Raw genomic sequence first — 22,343 nt, forward strand, 5'->3', positions numbered from 1 at the left:
GGCTGCTTCCAATTGGCTATCTATAGTAGCCTGTACGTGTTTAACATGATGCGAAATTCATACCGTCCGTCCATCTGGCAAAATATAATTCTTCATGAATGTATATGTTTATCCAAGGAGGTATTTATCCATTATACGTGCTTATCTTTTGATTTGATTCAGTTAGTGGATCAGCCATCCAAAGCTTCACATACGACACATTATAGTTGTCCATCCAAAACTCATTCGAAAATATAACAGCGTAAATAAATCTACAGTTGATTTTTTTCTGAAACCCAACCGTAACTGGTGTTTTTCCCGAATGTGTTTCTCCCAATTTTCCTTAGTTATGGTTGGGACTTCATCCATACCTAACCGTAATTTCTTTGGATACGGTTGGGACTTCATCTTTACCTAACCGTAAATTTGTCTTACGATTCGTTATGAAGAACCCAATCGTTGTAGTTGCAGGAAATCCTACACTACACTTTTCATGTAACTTCATCATTGATCAACTCATTTTAGGTTTATATTCTTAATTTTATTGATTGATCTTTGGATGTTCTTACAAGAAAAGATAAAGAACTCAAAAATGATCTCTGCCCTAAACTTTTTCTCTCTCTTCTTTACTTGATTCTTACTCAGAAAAAACCTCCATTCTCTTTACAATTCGAACGACTATTTATAAGGAAATACATAGTGGATGACAGCTAATATGTCCCTTATTTTCGGGTATGGTTTGCGACATTCTCGCAACCTTACAGATGTTAATTTCGCAAACTCTCTAATTTTCGCAGGATTATCATATCTTTCTCGTGATCTTAGCTGACGTCATTTATTTTATCATTTCTGAAATTGTTCTGCGACGCTGTTGTATTGTGTCATTGATAATTTCGCTGAAACATTGTCATTGCGAGATTCTGATCCTACATCTTGCCTCTTCTCATATCTTCTCTACAAAGTAGAGAAGATGTGAGAAATGCCGCAGCTGTTCATCTTTTCATATTCTACATTTATCACATGTACTCTCTCTTCCATTTATTTCTTGACACGTCTTCTGTAACCGCTGCTTTTCAACCGCTCACGTCTTTTCGTCTTAATGGTATTTATTTCTTCGAGTAAAAAATATCCTTTATATACTCTTCTTACCCCCTTTTTCCACTTTTCTTTTTTACTTTCTCTTCTATTTTTATTCTCTCATCTCTGCAACTCTGTTATCCTTCTGCAAATTCTGCTGCTGTAATTTTTTCTTCCTTCAATCCTTTTACTTTTTATACATTCCCATACTCTATATTCAAACATGGCTCCAAGTGGTCATAGATATGAGAAGAATTTACAAGATGTCCAAAAAGATCTTGCTGATAAAGGTTTCACACTCTCCACCATTCCTGGTGAGAATACCAAATCAATTCTTTCTGTCAAGCTTTTCTCTGATCAATATTGTGATGCTCAATCAATCATAATTTCGCTATGTCAGATTCTCGCAGGTCTCCATATTCCTCTTTATAACCCAGATCTTCCTTTATTTTATGAAATTCTCGCTCATTCGGGATTTTCGCGAGCCATCTTCCAACTGAGTGGGGATTGCATCCGTCTGATGCTAGAGTTTGCCAATCGTGGTGCTGGTAGAGGATCTTTGTATTCCAAAGAACTTAGGGATCCTAAATTCGCAAACCTAGAGATAGTTGCTGAGAAGTATACAGTGGCGAATTTCTTTGAGAACTATGAACTTATCTCCATGAAGAAAGAGAATACTCGCTGGGGTGTTCGCTTAAAAAGGAAAGATGACATTGATGAAGCCAAAATTCTTATGCAAGATATTGATTGGCATTCTGGTAAAAACACAACTCCTCGCCAATCCAAAGATGATAAATGGTATGTTTTTCCTTTAATACTAAAAGGACCCTACATTGTTGGGTCAAATATTCTTCATGCAGATCTCGCTGCTTATCAACCTTGGGTTTTCTCTTGGCCCGAGAAGGAGAAAGAGGTATGTTTTTCCCCTTTAACTCATTTTATATTTCTTTATTGATTTTTTCTATTCTGTTCGCTAACTCTTGCGACATTCCGCAGATCCAAAAACTGAAAGATAGTTATAACAGGACTGGGAAATCTAGTACTCTGTTAGCTCTTCGCTCATACACAGATGAGGTAAGAAATTTTCTCTTATGATTTTAAATAGTATTGTTACTTACATGCTTCCATTTCTTATTTCTATCTGTGTGTGAAGATTATTGCTGAAGTAGAAGAATTTGTTGATATTGCGAAGATTGGTGATAAAGGTAAAGGTGCTCTTCGCAGGGAAAAATCAACTGGTCCTCCTCCAAAGAAAAGGAAAGTTCGTTCTTCTTCCCCTTCAAATATTCCTCCTCACGAAAATTCTGAAAGTGATAAGGGTGATGAGGACAACGATGATATTGCTGCAAGTGAAGATTCTCCACCTGAATCTTCTATGGCTAAGTTATCTGGCTTTTTTTCTGATTCTCTACACGGGATGGGAGATAACCAATTCGCAGATACCTGCAAAGATCTCGCTACCCTTTGCGATGTTCCTTTATTGGATGGTGATAGCTCTCTTCGTGGAGTTTCTAGATCAGTGACTCCCGATTTTTTGCATTCTCTCAATAGTCTGGTATATTTTTATCCTTTTACTTCTTCATTGTTATAATTCAAAATTTCTTTCTATATTTATATTTTTTCGCAGGCTGTAAAAGCTTCTTTTGCTGTTGCCTCAGATCTAGAGAGAATACGTGAAAATCTTGAAAAGAAGAATCTTCAATTTCGCAAAAAGAATGAAGAATTGGAAGCTGAAGTTAAACGTCTTCGCGAGAAAAATAGACAATTAGAAATTGATTCTTCCTCGTATAAGAACAAAATTTCTAGTCTTCATCAAGCTAATAATCAGCTTTACGGTATGTTACTTTTCTCTTTTCTCTTTAACCATTCATCTTGTTGTTTTATCTTATTTAAACGATCCTTTTTGCAGACATTTATGGTCTTTCTGATGAAGCCACCCTTCTTCGTTCATTTCCTAATGACTTGGATAATGATACCCTTCTTGAGCGTCTTAACAATTCCTTAAATAGCTTCTCAAATGGTAGAATTTCTTCTCTTTGTCTAAATGAGCTTAGATCTAAATTTGCCTCTTAGAAATTGATCATAGATCTAGTTTAGGCTTAACCAATCGATTTAAGCGTCTCCTTCTTGATTCTAAAGAGAAAACCAATGAGTTAAGAACCAAAATTAGTGGTCTCATAGATGATAAGGATCGCATCTCTGATCAAGGTTCCAAGGCTCTGGCGAGGTTCCAAGAGGCTCTTCTTGAAGTTCAACTTGAACGAGATGAAGCTAACCACAAGAATATCGAACTTTGCGAAAGGGAAAATCAAATTCGTTCTCGTCTTCTTATAAGTAGTGAGGATGAATTTGTTTGGGCTGCGAAAATCTTAGATGATGCTAGAAAAGACTTAGGTGTAAATGTTAGTCTTCAAGTTGAGCATACAGCCTTGATTAGAGATATGATTTCTGACAGAGAAGGTTACTAACTGCTCTTCTTTACTAATTTTTGCTTCTTATGAATTCTCATCAAGTTAATAATTGATTGTCTTTTCTCGCAGATTCTGAAAATAATATCGTGAAAAGATTGAAGAACTGAAGCTGAAAAGGAGGAACTCGCAAAGAATCTTTCTTCTCGCAACGACAAGTATTCTAGATTAAAGAATCAAATCAAGATCAGTTGCGAATTTTAAGAATGATGCTATGCATTTTCGCAATCAAACTATCCAAATGGTTTGTGATGATCATAATATCCCACATTCTGATTATCCTTGTCTTTTGGAAGAAATCCCACAGAATACTCCCAGTTTGATTATCTCTGATAGCGAAGCTGACGATGAAGAATCTGATAGTGATGGAAGTTCTGATGGTGATGAAGATTCTGACGCAGACGAAGAAGGAACAAGTCTGATGAAGATAATGAAGGATTAACCAAGAAGTAGTCTTTATTCTTTCTTTGATTCTTTGTAATACTTGTACATTTATTTCTTCTTTCTGTATATTTGTGTTTCTTTCATTTTGACCTGCATTAAAACAATTCTTCTTTGCAATACAGTTAATCAATATAATCATTAATTCTTGAATCTTTGAGTAAATCTCATATGGAGCAAATAACATTTTCTAATTTCATACATTCCCATACTTGCCTCTGTTATTTGAATCCAAATGAGAGATTTCATAAAAAATTCTTATTGTATAACTTCGCAATCTTTGCGAAGTGAATTTTGTTTCTTTTCAAAATCTCATTCCTGTGTGGTTATTTTGCCTTCCTAATTAAAGGTCTTATTATGCCATTGTCATTGCGACAAAATCGCAGGACGTCCTTGCACTTTCATGCAAAAACCCATTGATCTTGCCTTAACTTTTCTTTTGTATTATGGCCTCTTCAGGAATGTTGCGACAATATGACAGGCCTAAATATTCTTGCGAAAATCCCCATGACATTGCCGTCTTGCGACGAAATCGCAGGACGTCTTCGCACTTTCATGCGAAAACCCATTGATCTCGTCTTATCTTTTCTTTTGTATTATTGCCTCTTCAGGATTGTTGCACAAATATGACAAGCCTTAATATCCTTGCGAATAAAAAGCCTCATGACATTTGCGTCTTAAGACACTTATCAGCTCCCTAATGGAGGGTGCCGCCCTTATCTCCCCCTGGTTGCCCCTTCAAGGAGGCGTACTTCTACCATACAAGGTTAGCTCCTCCCATCCAGTCTTAACAACAACCAGTTTTTTCGCAGCCTCTTATCCCTTTTACCTATAGGGCTTATGGTTACGAGACTGCACCCTAAGTGGGGTTTTCTTCAGGCCGAGTGCAGTATAAGCCAAGACTTGTCAAGAATGGCAAGGTACGCTTCAAACGTCCCTGGCACTCTTGACTCAACCGTGTACCTCGGCGCCTTGATCAGATCTGCACTCCTTGGGAGAGTCCTTATTACCTTAGTCGCCCAACCTAAGTCATATGCTTAAGCTGAGAATCCAAGGTGCCTCTCCCGGATGGGCTTCATTGACCCCAAATCTCCATGACTCAGGTTCCGGGGTGGTGTAGCCTTTCCCTGAGCCATGCAAAGGTACCCCCTTATATGACGTACTTTAGGTCTTACATTTGCCTCTTGCGAAATTGTATTCGCGAACTAGGGTGTACGCCATAAAGGTTCGCCTCTTTCTTTTGTCATTCTTCTCTGATTATTTTCTGTAAAATTCATTATCTCTGCGAGAGTCTCGCAAATCATTATATTGTATCTGAATTTCGCAATCTCAATTTTGTTGTTCAATCAAATGTATTTTTGAGAATTTTACTTATTGCGAGTATCGCAACAACTTAATCATTCATACATTTCTTGTTTTTATTACCTTTGCCATCCTCTGCTTCTTTATTATTTTCTGCTTGCTTCCTTGGTAGTGGTATGTTCATCATTTTTATTCTGAGCTAGCATTAATTTCGCAACATCTCTTCTCCTTTCTTCGATTGTATCCACCATCAACCTCTCACTTCTTTGTACATCTTTGATTTTGTGTCGCCAGTTTTCCTTCTTGTTTGCTCTTCCTTCGCAAGATTCTATCTCAGTTTCGTAACATCTCTTTCCTTCGACCCAATCTCCCTTTATGATTCCTACACCATTGGGGTGAGGGAATTTGATGCACTGGTGGAAAGTTGAAGCTACACCTAGAATCCCATGTAGCCAAGGTCGACCAATTAACGCATTGTAGGGTGATTCTACATCAACGACACAGAATGAGATTTCAGAAGATATTCCCTTCAATGGAATTCGCATAGTAACCTCCCCTTTAGGCTTGTTAGCAGTACCATTAAAACCATATATCTTATATGTTGATGGTATAAGATCATCATCTCTTCCACCCATGGTTTTATAAGTATGATAAAATAAGATGTTCACAGAGCTTCCAGTATCGACTAGAATTCTATTGATTGCCCATGAATCTTCAGCTTCATCATCCTCATCTTCTTTCGGTTTTGGATTAATTTCTAATTTTATTACCAATGGATTGTCATGCACCTCTTCTCCTTCGGGAATTTCTTCTGCAGTAAAAGAAATGCTTTTCTGCCATTCCTCTAGTGGCGAGATTTTCGCAATATTCATAATTTCTCTTCCATCATTATCTCTTGCGAACACTCTACTCAAAACATTATCATGAAAATCTTCAATTGTCTTATATGAATGTACGATAGAGTGACAGAATAGATTTTTTGCTTTTGCACCAACTTCTATGAAGAATGTTTCTTTTTTTTCATCGTATTCACTTTGTGATGTTCTGGTGGTGGTGGTAATGGTTGAGATTGGATGCCCTACCAGAAAGTCGTTTAGTTTTCCTTGATCTATCATTCTCAAAATAATTCTTTTTACATTTCTGCAATCATTTGTGGTATGTCCATGAAAATGATGATAAGAAAAAATTCATGACTTCTGTGGTTTGGAGGTGGTTCCGTTCCCATGTTCCATGGTGTTGGTATATTTCCATCAAATTATAGCTTCCCATATCTTCTCCACACTTGCATTTAGAGGTGGCATCTTGATTTCTTCCCATATTACCTTGTGACTCCTTGTCCTTATTATAGTTTGTCTTTGACCTCCATAAGTTTCTTGCGGTTGATCGACTTTGAATCTTGTTATTTCCTCCACGATTGTAGAAATTTCTTTCTCTTTCATACTCTTCTTGATCTCGGCTCCCCATAGCTACCAATTTTGCTGATTGTTACTTGTCACCTTCTCTTGTTGTACTTGCGAAGTATTCGCCACTGTGTTTATTAGCTTGGGTAATAAGCTTGCATTCGTGTTTGTGAGCTGGTGTTCGCAACTGGATATGATTCCATTTCATTTTGCCTTTCCTCTAGAGCAATGTATTCTTCTTGAAGTTCTCGCAATTCAGTCATTGTAATCGTATTCTTGACTCTGAAAATTTGGACATACAATAGGTTTGTTGCAAACATAGCATTGATAAATGATAATATGAGATATCTCTCATCTACACGGCCAGCCATTTCGCTACACATAGTTCTCCATCTTTTAGTCAAGTGTTTCAAACTTTCGCCAATCCTTTGTTTTAATCCAAACACATCTTCTATACCAGGTCGTGAGGAATTATTACTTATATATGCCCAAGAATGTAGTCTGCAAATGATTGAAGGAGGTTATTGTATTCTTTGGTAAACCTTCAAACCATTTTAACGCTTCTCCTGTTAAGCTGGATGCGAAATATTTGCACAATACGCATCATGATTTTCCCATTGTAACATGCACCTCACATAGGCTTTAATGTGCTGAATTGCACAAGTTGTTCCATCAAAAATGCTGGTTAATGCGGGCAAATTGCATTTCGGTGGTATTCCTCCTAATTGTACTTCCCTTGTAAATGGAGTTTTCGCAGCTTCTTCTATTGCTTCATCCAATTGTCTTCTACCTACTTCTCCTCTGTTATTTAGCATTCCTCTCATTTCTTCTAATTCTTTCAAGATTTGTTTATTTACACCTGAATCTTGATCCATTGGTCTTTAATTTTGCTTCTCTTCTTCTGCGTTCACGTCTATCTTCTCTTGCGAAATTTTGCTTCTTCTTCATTATCCTCATCTCGTCTTCTTCTGCGATTCTCTTCCTCATCTCTATCTTGAATTCGCAAATGATGATGTTTCATTTTCCCCTCCATAATTTTGTTCATTTCTTATCAATTCAATTCGCTGTCTTTCAGCCATTCTTTTACTCTATCATACTCCTCATTGAGATTATCGTTATTCCGGTTTTGTGTACGCCTTCTTTCTCGATTGTCATGATTGTTCTGGCGAATTGTCTCCTGAAGCTCTTGTTCTTCCATTTCCGCTCTCAATCTTTCACGTTCGCAGATTAAACGTGCTTGTTCAGCATAATGTCTTTCAATTTCTTCTTCAATTGTCTGTTGATTTCTTTGAGTTTCTCTCACATGTAAAATTCTTCCTTCCTCTTGATTTCCTTCGCCATCTTGGTTATTTTGTCCCTGATTTTGCCGTTCTCTTGATTTCCTCCAATTTTCCCATCATCAAAAGTTTCATTTTGTGGAACGTAACGATCATCATTCTTCTCTATTTTCGCGATATTCTTCATTAGGATTTGATATTTCTTCTTGAATATTGTTTCCAGCATTGATTGTGGGTGAATTTCGCCTCATTTCTCTTCTAGTCGATCTTGAATATGATTTTGTAATACTTCTCGATCTTCTATTCTGTAGTCTTATATTCTCCATCCTTAATTCGTGATTTTGCCTTGTTAAATTGCACGTCTTCTGCTCAGCTCTTCTTTCTTCATGTATTCTTCGTCTCAATGTTTCTAACGCTCCAATTTCCTCACCTCCATGAATTATTCCTTCATCTTTCTTGATTTCTCTCTTCCTGTCTATAATTTCTGTTTTGTTGCTCTTCTTCTATTCTTCTGCTGAATTTGATCGCCAAGTGTGTATGCTCACCCTGTCATAATCTGTATTCCTCTCTTGAACTAGTGTTTGTTGAATTGGCGGTTGAATTTGATTTTCTCTATTATTTCTCATTCTAGTAGATTCTCCCATTTCACTTCTTTCTCTTCCAGCAATTCTTTTGCTTCTTCTAATAGTAGTCGGTTGTTCGGATGTATTTCTTCTTCTAGCCATTTCTTCAATGTTAACAGTATTGCAAGAAATTATGAAAAATTCTTAATCAATCACTTTAAATTTTCACAAATCTCAATATCAATCTTTAGCTTTTTCTAGAATAATCTTCAACCTCCCTGTTTCTAGCGCCATTATGTAGTTGCAGGAAATCCTACACTACACTTCATGTATCATCATTGATCAACTCATTTTAGGTTTATATTCTTAATTTTATTGATTAATCTTTGGATGTTCTTACAAGAAAGATAAAGAACTCAAAATGATCTCTGCCTAAATTTTCTCTCTCTTCTTTACTTGATTCTTACTCAAAAAACCCCTCTCTTACAATTCGAACGACTATTTATAAGGAAATACATAGTGGATGACAGCTAATATGTCCCTTATTTTCGGGTATGGTTTGCGACATTCTCGCAACCTTACAGATGTTAATTTCGCAAACTCTCTAATTTTCGCAGGATTATCATATCTTTCTCGTGATCTTAGCTGACGTCATTTATTTTATCATTTCTGAAATTGTTCTGCGACGCTGTTGTATTGTGTCACTGATAATTTCGCTGAAACATAGTCATTGCGAGATTCTGATCCTACAATCGTAAACCGATGGAAAAGCTAAATTTTTTTTTACGTAATTAAATAAAATTAACATAAACTAAATAAGAGTTGTTTAGTCATTATACAATTATTTTAGATAAGGGTTTTTTGAAATTACTTATGGGTGACCCGTTTTTGTCATATTAGGTGAAGCCCCTCTAATAGAATGTGACGCCCCAATAATAGGCTTCTAACTTTTTCCACGTTGTTGTTCTTCGGAGGGAAGAGATTGATGTGAGGGGGAAAACAGTGGGGTGGAATTGTGATAACAAGAGCATTAATGTTTCCTTTCTTAGAGCCAACATCTCCAGTATTTGCTTTCTTATTTTCCTTGGTTGTAGCCCTACATTGAATCAATACTAAGTGAACAACAAACAAGACCTTCAAAGAAGAAGCCGACATAGAAATGTCTCATGCCGGCATTGTAAAGCACATGCCAGGATTCTAAAATAGGATAAGCAAGCATGCCGGCACAAAGAATCGGCATGGAAAAAAAAGTATTATGCCGTGCCGGCAAATATGAAATTCCTTCCAGATATCCTTTATAATGTAGAACATATGCCGGCATAAAACTCAAAAATAAAATAATTCCTGTAGCAAAAGCCGTCATGAGAAAAAAAAAGTCGATTATGCCGACAAAACATGCCGGCATTGAATAAGAAATTCCCACTATGTCGACTATACGCAATCCATCTGGACCGAATTTTCATTGTCATGATTCTATGAATTTGCACTTCAATTTTGCTACTGAAAGTGACAACTTAAAAGACTTATGATTGATGGCCATAACTTATATACCTTGATGTAATTTAGTAGTTTGTAAGATTTTCCAGATGGATTGCGTATCTGAACACCTATGCTTAAACTTGTCTTGTAATACCCCGATATTTGACAGTGGTTGGCCGATTGGAATATAAGTAATGGTTTGTCCTTTCCTAACACCGAGGCCTTTTCAGCACAATTGGCTCCAGAGTTGGCAGAAAACTTTGCAGTTAAGCGTGCTCGGGCGGGAGTAATCCAGAGATGGGTGACCATCCGGGAAGTTTTTGCTGGATTACCGCAGCGATGCCCGTTGAAAACCCCACACTGCCGGATAACCGCAGTGGCTAAGTGGGGACAATATCGGTGGAGGGACGGGTCATTACAAATGGTATCAGAACCGATGACGGTTCACCTGCCGAGGATGAGAAGGTACGCTGGACGGGGTTGTTCCAGGTGCTTCTCATGAGGGGCAGGGAACGTCGAAGATATGGGCTTGAGTATATATTTCGGAGCCGAGAACGACTCCAATTTAAGGTGGTGGTATTGTAATACCCTGATTTCGGCAGTGGTTTGCCGATGGAATGGAATATAAGTAATGGTTTGTCCTTTCCTAACACTGAGGCCTGATAAGTACACTTGACTGAGTTGTGGGAAAAAAACTTCTCAGTTAAGCGTGCTCGGCCGGGAGTAGTCACAGGATGGGTGACCTCTCGGGAAGCTGCTGCTGGATGACCGCAATAGTGCCGTTAAAAATCCCACACTGCTGGATAACCACAGTGGATAAGTGGGAACAATATCGTTGTTAGTTGGGATACAACTAGGGATCGTTCTCTTGTGCTCGGGTGGGGGAGTATGCTGGAGGATTATGCCAGATACTGCTCTCACAGGAGACAAGGAACGTCTACATTATACCGAGGCCTTTTCAGCACAGTTGGTAGAAAACTCTACAGTTAAGCGTGCTCGGGCGGGAGCAATCCTGGGATGGGTGACCTCCCGGGAAGTTGCTGCTGGATGACCGCAGCGATGCCCGTTGGAAACTCCACACTGCCGGATAATCGCAGTGGCTAAGTGGGGACAATATCGGTGGAGGGACGGGTCATTACAAATGGTATCAGAGCCGACGACGGGTCACCTGCCGAGGGTGAGAAGGCACGCTGGACGCGGTTGTTCCAGGTGCTTCTCATGAGGGGCAGGGAACGTCGGAGATCTGGGCATGAGTATATATTCCGGAGCCTAGGACGGCTCCAATTTAAGGTGGTGGTATTGTAATACCCCGATATTCGACAGTGGTTGGCCGAACAGAATATAAGTAATGGTTTGTCCTTTCCTAACACCGACGCCTTTTCAGCACAATTGGCTCCAGAGTTGGCAGAAAACTCTCCAGTTAAGCGTGCTCGGGCGGGAGTAATCCAGGGATGGGTGACCATCCGGGAAGTTTCTGCTGGATTACCGCAGCGATGCCCGTTGAAAACCCCACACTGCCGGATAACCGCAGTGGCTAAGTGGGGACAGTATCGGTGGAGGGACGGGTCATTACAAATGGTATCATAGCCGATGACGATTCACCTGCCGAGGGTGAGAAGGTACGCTGGACAGGGTTGTTCCAGGTGCTTCTCATGAGGGGCAGGGAACGTCGAAGATCTGGGCTTGAGTATATATTCTGGAGTCGAGAACGACTCCAATTTAAGGTGGTGGTATCGTAATACCCCGATTTCGGCAGTGGTTCGCCGATCGAATGGTATATAAGTAATGTTTTGTCCTTTGCTAACACCGAGGCCTGATGAGTACACTTGACTGAGTTGTGGGAAAAAAAATTCTCAGTTAAGCGTGCTCGGCCGGGAGTAGTCACAGGATGGGTGACCTCTCGGGAAGCTGCTGCTGGATGACCGCAATAGTGCCGTTAAAAATCCCACACTGCTGGATAACCACATGGGTAAGTGAGAACAATATCGATGTTAGTTGGGATACGACTAGGGATCGTTCTCTTGTGCTCGGGTGGTGGAGTATGCTGGATGATTATGCCAGATACTGCTCTCACATGAGACAAGGAACGTCTACATTATACCGAGGCCTTTTCAGCACAGTTGGCTCCAGAGTTGGTAGAAAACTATGTAGTTAAGCGTGCTCGGGCGGGAGAAATCCTGGGATGGGTGACCTCCCGGGAAGTTGTTGCTGGATGACCGCAGCGATGCCCGTTGAAAACTCCACACTGCCGGATAATCGCAGTGGCTAAGTGGGGACAGTATCGGTGGAGGGACGGGTCATTACAAATGGTATCGTAGCCGACGACGGGTCACCTGCCGAGGGTGAGAAGGCACGCTGGACGCGGTTGTTCCAGGTGCTTCTCATGAGGGGCAGGGAACGTCGGAGATCTGGGCATGAGTATATATTCCGGAGCCTAGGACGGCTCCAATTTAAGGTGGTGGTATTGTAATACCCCGATATTCGACAGTGGTTGGCCGAATGGAATATAAGTAATGATTTGTCCTTTCCTAACACCGAGGCCTTTTCAGCACAATTGGCTCCAGAGTTGGCAGAAAACTCTCCAGTTAAGCGTGCTCGGGCGGGAGTAATCCAGGGATGGATGACCATCCAGGAAGTTTATGCTGGATTACCGCAGCGATGTCCGTTAAAAACCCTACACTGCCGGATAACCGCAGTGGCTAAGTGGGAACTGTATCGGTGGAGGGACGGGTTGACTGGTATTTGATTACATACCTTGAAAATCATAATCTGGACCTTCTGGATAGCTAACATTTGGATAGGATGTTCTTTAGGTTTCATTTTTCGTATTTTGTATTTGAACTAAAAAGAGTGTCTAAAGATTTATTAGTATAGGGTAAAACGCCTTCAAAATTATTATCTTAGATACATGCCTTAAGGACGGTAGACTAAATATTCTACGGTTAGAACCTAGGACCTCAGGAATCAAACAAACTATTATCTTAGATACATGCCTTAAGGACGGTAGACTAAATATTCTACGGTTAGAACCTAGGACCTCAGGAATCAAACAAACATCAATTTCACTTGAAAGTGATGCCTGCATAGCTAGGAAACCATTACTGCTTCGTCACTTACGGCGATGTAAAAAAAGAATTTATTTTCGACATGGTCTTCATCACTACCGGCATGATCTTCATCACTTCCGGCGTGGTCTTCATCACTTTCGAATACAGAAAAAAACATTCGCGATTTTTTTTTTTCAAAGTTCCAAAATAGAGAAGGAGAAGAAAATTGAAAAGGAGGGGGAATATTTAGAATTTGAAGTCTTGAGAGTAGGGGAATATTTAGGTTTGATTTAGTTTTTCTTTTAAAGGGTAATTTCGTATTTCCACCACCGAAAAACACCCCTTAACAATTATTATTGGTTGGGGAAACTAATTTATATCCCCCAATTAGTTTAAGTATCCCCAATCGCTCGTTCGTTCTTTAACACCCAACAAATATACACTTACACAACAATAAATATATCCCTATAATTCAAAAACTTTATCAATTTAAAATTGTATTACCTCCCCTACAAAATTAAAATTAGCAAAACCTCCTCTCCTCAATAATTCCGTCTATTCCAAGTTAGCTGACTCAGCATAAACTTACACGTGGTTTTTTGTAGGGAAGATAATGCAAATTACTAATCTTTACAGGGGAGGTAATACAAATTACCAATCTTTACAGGGGAGGTAACGCAAATTACTCCAAAAAAAATAAAAACCACGTATAAGTTAGTGCTGAGTCAGCTAACTTGGAATAAACGGAATTATTGACGAGAGGAGGTTTTGCTAATTTATATTTTGTAGGGGAGGTAATGCAAATTACCAATCTTTACAGGGGAGGTAACGCAAATTACCCCTTATTTCAAAATACAACAAATTTTTTTCTCGACCACTTCAGCGCCGCCACCACCACCATAACACCGCCGCCACCACCATCATAACACCACCACTAGCACCACCACATATCCACCTCCACTACCAACATTTTTAACTACCATTCCACCACCACCACTAGCACCACCACATATCCACCTCCACCACCAACATTCAACTACCATTCCAACACCACTAGCACCGCCATATATCCACCTCCACCACCAACATTCAACTACCATTCCAACACCACTAGCACCACCACATATCCACCTCCACTACCAAATTCAACTACCATTCCACCACCGCTCAACCACCACCACCACTAATATTCCACCACCAATGGAACACCACCACCGCCAATCCCCCAACAGTTTGCCTCGGCCGTTGCCACCGCCACCGCCACTTTGCCACCGTCGCCGCCAGTCCACCACCACCACTAGTCACCACCACCATCGATGGTGTCAACAACCAAAGTTGACCCAAAACAAAAATCAGAAAAAAAAAATTGTGTCAACAACCAAAGTTGATCCCAAAACAAAAATCAGAACAATAAAATATGGTATCAACAACCGAAGTGGATCCCCAAAATTAAAAATTCAGACTATGTATTGTGTCAACAACCAAAGTTGATCCCGAAATCTACAGTCAACAACCAAAGTTGATCCCAAAATTAAAATTTCAGATTTTTTATGGCTTCAACAACCAAAGTTGATCCCAAAATATGGTGTCAACAACCAAAGTTGGTCCCGAAATTTACTGTCAACAACCAAAATTGATCCCAAAAATTAATGTACTAAAATTACTAAATTAGTGAACCTGACGTGAATCGAACACGCATCTTCCGACATGGAGTCAGTTGTGCTACCATTGCACCACAAGTTTGTAGTATAACTACTTCAGTTACTAGAGGGGAACATCACTGCAGCTATATGCTAAATAAATTTTGCAGTAGTAAGTCTTTTGCGTGTAGAAAACAAGGGTCATTACACATACCTGTTTTGTAAGTCTTTTGTGTGCATAAAATAAGAAGTTATCTTCACAGTTACCATCAACAACTATGTTGTCAGCACCCATAAATAATGTTAACACTACTTTTTTAACACCATAAATAATGTTAGACAATGCATTAGAAAAAAAGTTATAAGAAAAATGAACTCCCACGAGGAAAATTGGCCTATTCACTTGAGTATAGAAAAAAGAAAAGAAAAGTAACGCCCTAGTACCTATTATGAGGAAATCAAATACAGAAAGGCCGTGAAGGTTTCAATTAATGCTCCTCAATAGCATTACTAAACAACTCCAGTATTAACATAAGAACTAGGGAACCACTGCTATCATGTAATTTGTCACACTCCAACACAATTTCTCTGTCTTCGCTATTATGTATTTGAAGTTCAATTACTTACTTGGCAATATACACTACTTGCTTTGATATCCCTCATGATCCTAGTGGAATCATCCCTAAATCCATCATGCACATTTAGGTTCTCATAGTTGGCCAAAAAGGACTCGTACTACCCTAATTTCTCTACAGTCTAGCAAAATATAGAGGAAATTATAAATACCTCAGCCAACATGTGAGCAGTTTCATCAAAAACAAGTATCTTAATAGCTCCTTACGCACTCTGCATTTTCCCTACAGTACAAGGCTATACAAAATTCAGAAGTGTGGGGAAGTACACAGATATGTAGTCATAATGTGCAATTCCTATGTAGTAAAAGTCCCGATCTTCCAATTTCAAAGAAAATATCACTTACTCAGCAAGTTATTATTAGTACTCAATATCAACGCTACAAAACATTACAAGAAGAAAACAGGTAGTCACAGGCAAAGTTACTGATTCAATACATTTACCACTAAAGTTGTACCTTGAATGCAGACACAAACCAAGCCGCAATCACATTAAAAAAATCTAACAGCAACAACCATACCTTCAATTATGGATCCAGATTTCTCATTATCAATAAGCAGCGAATAAATCATCTTCTGATCCCGTTCAATCAAAAATAATTGTTGTTGTATCAAATGGATCTGAAATTCGAGTTGATTGTTGTATCGATTGAGAAGAAGAAGAACTTCTAATTGAGAAACTGAAATCAAGTCGATATTAACATCAAAATCAAATTTAATATGGGTTTCAGCAAGACATGATGAAATTAGGTTATCCACTTACATTTTTCAATTGGGATCAACTTAGATCGATTCTTTGTAACCTGCAAACTCCATTTTCCATCTACCAAAACCAAGCCAAATCAATTTGATAGATCTGTTGATAGTAATGGAGGACGTGACGGAGGTGGTGGTGCTGGTTGTGGTGGAGGCAATCCAGATGGTGGTGGTGATGGGAGCGATGAAGATGGTGGTGATGTGAGCGATGGAGGCGACGGAGTGTTTTCTTCTATGTGAAAATAAAGAAGAAGGTACGAAGGTTAAATAAGGTAATCATATTTCTTATGAAAATTTCAATTATACCCTAAGGGGTATTTGTAAAGTTGTTTTTAAGGACATTTACGAAGACCGTGAAAAGAAGTGTAGGGTATTTGTAAAGTTGTTTTTGATGACCTAGGTTGTTTTAACGATCTTGGAATTCATAGATCCGTTTTTTTCTTGGTTATTAGGACTTCCAGAGTCCTAATTCCTAGGTTGTATTAGGAATTACTGTTTTGATTATACAGTCTCATTATCAGCAGTAGAGCTGGCAAATAAGTCGAAATCCGCGGGTTTATCCGGCCTGGTCCGTAAAAAACCCGCACCCGGCTCGGCTGGTGTCTAAACAAGCTGGGTTAGGGTTGGAGAAATGCCAGCTTGTGGGAAAACGGGCTAACCCGTCCCGGCCCGCAAAACCGCAGGTACAACCCGTAAACCCGTGTGTATCATATATAAACATCTGATAACCCTAAAAAACTAAAATGTTCGACTTTCTTCTTTTTCTCTCACAGCTGCGGCCATTAATCCAATACAGAGAACCACCACTATCAATCAATTCACCACCTCTTTCTCCTCCTCCTTCTTCTAATCATCTTCTTCTCTCCATACAGACAAACAAAGTTATGCTTTTTATTTCAGAGTTAGGGTTAGGGGATCAATTCGTGAAGAACTCAGGGGAGAAATTGAGAAGATGAAGCCGTTCTGAGTAGAAATCGAGAGTTTATGAAGAATTACTTGATGGGTTTAATCATGAGTTAGGATAGGGATTAGATATTGTTGCTTGTGGATGAGTGCAGATCGAGAAGATGTCTAGGGACCAGGGTGGATTCAGTTTCTGGAATCAGATGAAGATTGAGTAAAAGGGGTTTGTCGATGGGGGTCTGAAATTAGGGTTTTTGTTAAATGATTTAGTTAGGGTTTAAACTGGTTTGAGGTGTAGGTGACACAAAAGCTACTGAAGAGGTGGAAATGGATCTGAATTGAAGGTGGAGGAAATCAGTTAAATTAATTGAAAAAAGGAAAGCTACAAATGAATGGGGTTAAGTGCAGATATCTAGTTCAGTGATTAATCGAATGGATCAATGGAAGATTTCAAGTAGCCTCATCCAAGCAGCTGATGTTAATGGAGGAAATCGGTGAAGAACCGGAGGCTGATTTCTATTACAGAAACAACAATTGAAATTGGGGATTTCGGGTTTTGGTCTAAATTGTTGTTGATTGTGTTCGATGGATGGAGTAGCTATATGTAATGATTTTGGGGGATTGAATTGTGGCAACTGTGGTTTCTTGATGCTGTTTGAGAAAGTGCATACTTAGATGTATGTTAAGACAGGGTTGTGAAGATGAAGATGCAGATGTAGCTCATGATTTTTTGTGTTGAGTGGATCTGTATTTGATTTTTGTTTTGAAATTGAATGGATCCTTATTTGATTTTTGTGTTGAATAGAGATTTAAGATGCTCAAAGCTTAAACGAGACCACAAATTAACTTCATTAAGTTTTAGATTAATATTAATTAAACAAGCCGGGTAACCCGTAAGCCCGCAGGTTTTACCCGCTACGGGTGCGGGTTGATGAAATGACGACCCGTGAAGAATATCAACCCGCAAGCTTGGACCCGTGTTAACCCGAACCCGTGTAACCCGTAACAAGCCAGCCCCGGCCCGCCCGTTTGCCAGCTCTAATCAGCAGCAACAGTTTCATGATTTCCAGAGTCACCAGCGGATAACACATATTCACCAAAGACACCAGCAGAAACTTCCAAGTTACCGAAGACACCAACAACAAATAGTTCCAGTTTGCAAATTCTGATGAAGACCTAGACCACCTCCAAAAATCGATTCTGTCATATGATGATCTATTCAGGTTATCCCAGTTACTGTTACTGTTACTTTGAAAAAACAAGAAACAAATGGGTGGATCTATGGATCATTTTTTACCTATGTCATATGTTTTACCATGTTTTAGAAAAAAACCTTGAAAAATGGTTGGATCTTTGGATTCAAACATCTCTGTTGATTGCAGATTTGTTTTATGGTTGGGGTGTGCTACTTTCATCCCAAACCGGGCCATTTAAACTGGCTATGCTACTTAGAAAATCGGATGGAATGGTTAGGATTCTATTTTGGATTTTGCCCTGTAATTGTGTTGTTGTGTGGCTTCCTTATGCCGTTTGTCTATTTGAGATATTTGTGATGATTGGAAACATCCTGGTCAGTCATATAACCTTTGTAATCTCTCCCGTCTTTGAAACGGAGTATTATTATCAATGCAACTGAGGCTCGCCTCCTTTTCGAAAAAAAAAACAAAACCGTGGAAAGAAGGGTTATTTATCTAATTTTCACAAAAAACATTAGCGCAAAAGAATGAAAATCATCCTATTAATGTTCTTCTAGGGATTTTTCCCATAATAATTTTGACAGGTTACATGGAGGTGTGATGTCTCATCATTTGATCAAGTTCGACATCTAGAATTATAAGGCATATTCCTATGCATATGACAAACATCGGATTTTGCCATATATGCACCCACTATGTGTATGCCAAACTACCAAACTCATATGCATATATGTCAGAAATAACATATAGGCATACACGATGGAGTTTCTATCGGGTGATAGAGACTTCATCGCTCGATGGTCTTTCCATCTAGCGATGGTCAGACCATCTCCAACGATAGTCAGACTATCCCCAAGTAGTTATATATATATAATCTCTCCTTCTCTCCTATTTTTTCACTTTTCTAATATATTTTTATATCTAAAGGGTCCCATTTAATATATTATAATACTAAACTTTTTATAAATACCCCACCACACAAATACAAATATATATTTTATTCATTAGGGTCCCACTAAACACAATTAAATATATGTTTTAATTACAACAACCTAAATAATGTATTCAACAGTCTGACTATCATTTTTGTTTTTTGAATCAGTAACCCAACATTATAAAATGAAAATATGGAAAATGATATTAGTTATGATCGTACTATATATATATATAGGATATGACCAGTGTCGTGTTATTGCTCTTGCGAAGTGTGAATTTATTCGATGTTTTTATAGTGCTTCAGGATACTCACTCCATGTATTTGGTTCAAGAATCAAGATCACAAACCTATAACTTAATAATAGGCACCACAAATTTATGTATCATTGCATTTTCCGGAAAAATGTAAAAATAAGTTAATGAATGGAATATCAAAAGAACCCCACTCACAAAAGATTTTGTTACACTCACGCATGTTTTACAAATTAATGTGTGTTAATTTGTATATTCTTGTTCACGAGCTTTGGTTAGTTCTTGCTACCGGCTTTCACTTATGCATCTAAAATAAATCTAAATTTTGTAACAAATTTGTCCATGTCGGTAAGAGAAGACGATTGTAAAAATAATCATGAAGAGAAATTATTGTGTGTTAATTTGTACTTTGCATGCAAGGAATTCAAGATGTATCCATGAAGTTGAATGATATGATCATAATCACTAAAATATCGGCAAAACAACTGATAAACGTAGTATTTTAGCTTTTTTCAGTGAAGTTTCCATACGGAAGCTTGACAGTGAAACAGTTCCTTCTAGCTTCTGCCTTGTTAAATCCAACTACCGCCTAGTCGGACACTTGATTTTCGCTCTTGTCACCTGATTCTCCATCCTATGATGATGTTTATTCGCTCTTCCTTTCTCACTTTCCGTTGCTCCAGTTACTCGTCGGCCGCGGCATTGAGCTGAAGTCCCTTTTTGGTTCTTTTCCAGCCTCTTGTAATAATTTCTCAAGAAGATACAATCTGTAATCCAGAATCTGTTCGTTTGTTGGATTTTTTATTCCATACCGTGTTGTAAGCGTGTGTGCGAGATCATCATACATATCCGGTCCCAGTTTTTCCCAAAAAATTTCTGGTTTCGTTGGACTACATTGAGTGAGTATGATACTAAAAAGTCGTCGTCCCTGGTGCCCAATGTTCATCACCGTCACCTCTTCTAGGCATTTCTCCCATTCTCGGTCGTTTTCCAATTTCCTCATTGCCAAAAAGTCCACTTCTTTCCAATTGCCTCATTGCCAAAAATTCCATTCTCCGTCGTTTTCCACTTCTCGTTTTGACACCAATGGGGTTCCATAATAGGATAGTAAATCAATCATCAACTTATGTCTGCCTTGTTTTCGCAATGAAGCTTTTTGTTTGTCTGCTCCTCCTGTTAATCGACTTTCGTTTCATGCTTCTTGGATGTAGGTGGACGGGTAGGTTCTGCGGGGAAAACCTGATCGACAGGGTTATACGACAACTTGGTAACTGTGAAGCTGGGAGATGTTTTCCTATTCATGTTAAATGCAGAGAGAGTTATTTGGTAATCCTTCTCAATTCCCAAAAGAGCATTAAAAGAGGCCACAACCCGTGTTTTTCCTTCATCCTGGATCACATTTTAAGATCGTGGGTGAGTACACGATGGTCTATGGTATTAATGTTTATTAATGCAAATTGTTTTTTGTACCTCTCCCATCATCAGGACCTCTGATGCTGGTGCTTTGACGATACTTTGCACCTCACTATCAAGTGCAACATAAATAGTTGAGTTGGTACGGTCCTGGACTTCGAACCGCAGCATGAACTTGTTTCAATAGTGATGAGAAATCCTTTAGAATTCATAGGACATATTAGGAAACACCTAGTTTTTTCTATACCAAATTCTATAACAGCACCTGGGTATGGGTTCATCGATCTTTGCTTCGCACTTTGTGCACCACCAGTCACCCACTTCTCCAACTAATTTCGTTGTGCAGTTGTTGCACCCCGGGTAGTACCAACCACCATCACTCAAAAGCCGATTAGCGGTTACACGACACAAGATTTTATTTTGTTCCTGCAGTAACGCGAAGTTAGAAACATTTACACTTTGTGGTTGGATGTTTCAATTAAAAATGTTTTTTTTTTTCCATATAGAAATGTATATTACAACCGACATCCCATTTGGCAACCAATAATTTAGAAATTGTCTTCCTGTTGCAAAAGTGCAGTTGTCGAATTCCCTCTTTTGGTAGGCAGGGTTATTTGACGGGGGGTGTCGGCCGGCAGCATCTGCAAAGTTTACTATGAGTACATCGATGTGTATGTGGAGAAATCCTAAACTCGAAAAGGGAAATATTAGATGGTTGGGTTACCTTTGTCGCATATCCACCACTTCAGGAAGCTCCATGTTGAAATAGACCTTAGTGGAATTCGTTGGTGACAAAGATAACTTCCCTGGGAAGAGGTTGGGGGTGTAAGTTTTTTGTATACTTTTATAAATCAAGCGATCCTGGTATCGAAGTAATAAATATCATCCATGGCTTACCTAGATATTTTTTTAACATAGCACCCAGTTACCACAACTATAACTGGTGCAGGCTCAATGCCATGTTGGTCCAAGTTCCGGCTCAGCTCGCTTGTGGCATCACCCTACAAAGTAATCTTCACATTTACACCGCTGCACACACATAAAAAACCGAAGGTCATGATCAGCGACCTTCCAAATAGCTGAATTGAACATCAAGTATTTTAGGAATATTTTGATGAACATATACCTCAAGTTCTGAAGATTTAGGTCGCGCATAGTGGACCGTTGGCCATTTGCTCTTTTAATTTCTTGTAGAGTCGTTAGGCTTGTCAGAACACTCAAAATATGTACTTACATGTAAGATATGTGTTTGCAGTACATGATTCTAGCTCTTCAAAAGCAGCAAATGAGAATTTGTGGCGTGGTATTTTCCTAATGGTGGAATCCAGTGCTTGGACCTCAGTGTTCCACTCAAAATATGCACGTTTGTCATTTCTAGCAGGGTGGAATATTTTTTTTTTCTGCCACAAGATTCAACTTGCTAAGTGAATAAGCTACTCCCTCGTGCAGTAGTGGTTCAAATTTCCATATAAATTTTTTCGGAACAACTCCATGTAGCTGATCTCCCTATGACAGTAAAAATGATAGATAATAGGAACGGACTGACAAAGTTGTCATGGTGTAGAGAACATGTAAACTGGCG

At 38.9% G+C, this 22,343-nt stretch overlaps 1 long non-coding RNA gene across 4 annotated transcripts; it reads right to left on the minus strand.

Annotated features, from left to right (window-relative positions):
• Positions 1-14,030: 14,030 nt before the first annotated feature.
• On the minus strand, positions 14,031-16,288 carry LOC113292773. 4 transcript variants are annotated; one of them, XR_003331860.1, is made up of 4 exons: positions 16,069-16,288; positions 15,827-15,985; positions 15,460-15,530; positions 14,031-14,330 (listed from the first exon to the last, which is right to left on the minus strand). It is a non-coding gene; the product is annotated as an uncharacterized LOC113292773 (long non-coding RNA). The 4 variants fall into 4 exon arrangements; XR_003331858.1 differs by having other exon boundaries at positions 14,318-14,330; positions 15,460-15,985; XR_003331857.1 differs by lacking the exon at positions 14,031-14,330 and having other exon boundaries at positions 14,340-15,530.
• Positions 16,289-22,343: the final 6,055 nt, after the last annotated feature.

Source organism: Papaver somniferum, chromosome 7 (genome assembly GCF_003573695.1).
Source record: "Papaver somniferum cultivar HN1 chromosome 7, ASM357369v1, whole genome shotgun sequence".
NCBI lineage: Eukaryota > Viridiplantae > Streptophyta > Magnoliopsida > Ranunculales > Papaveraceae > Papaver > Papaver somniferum.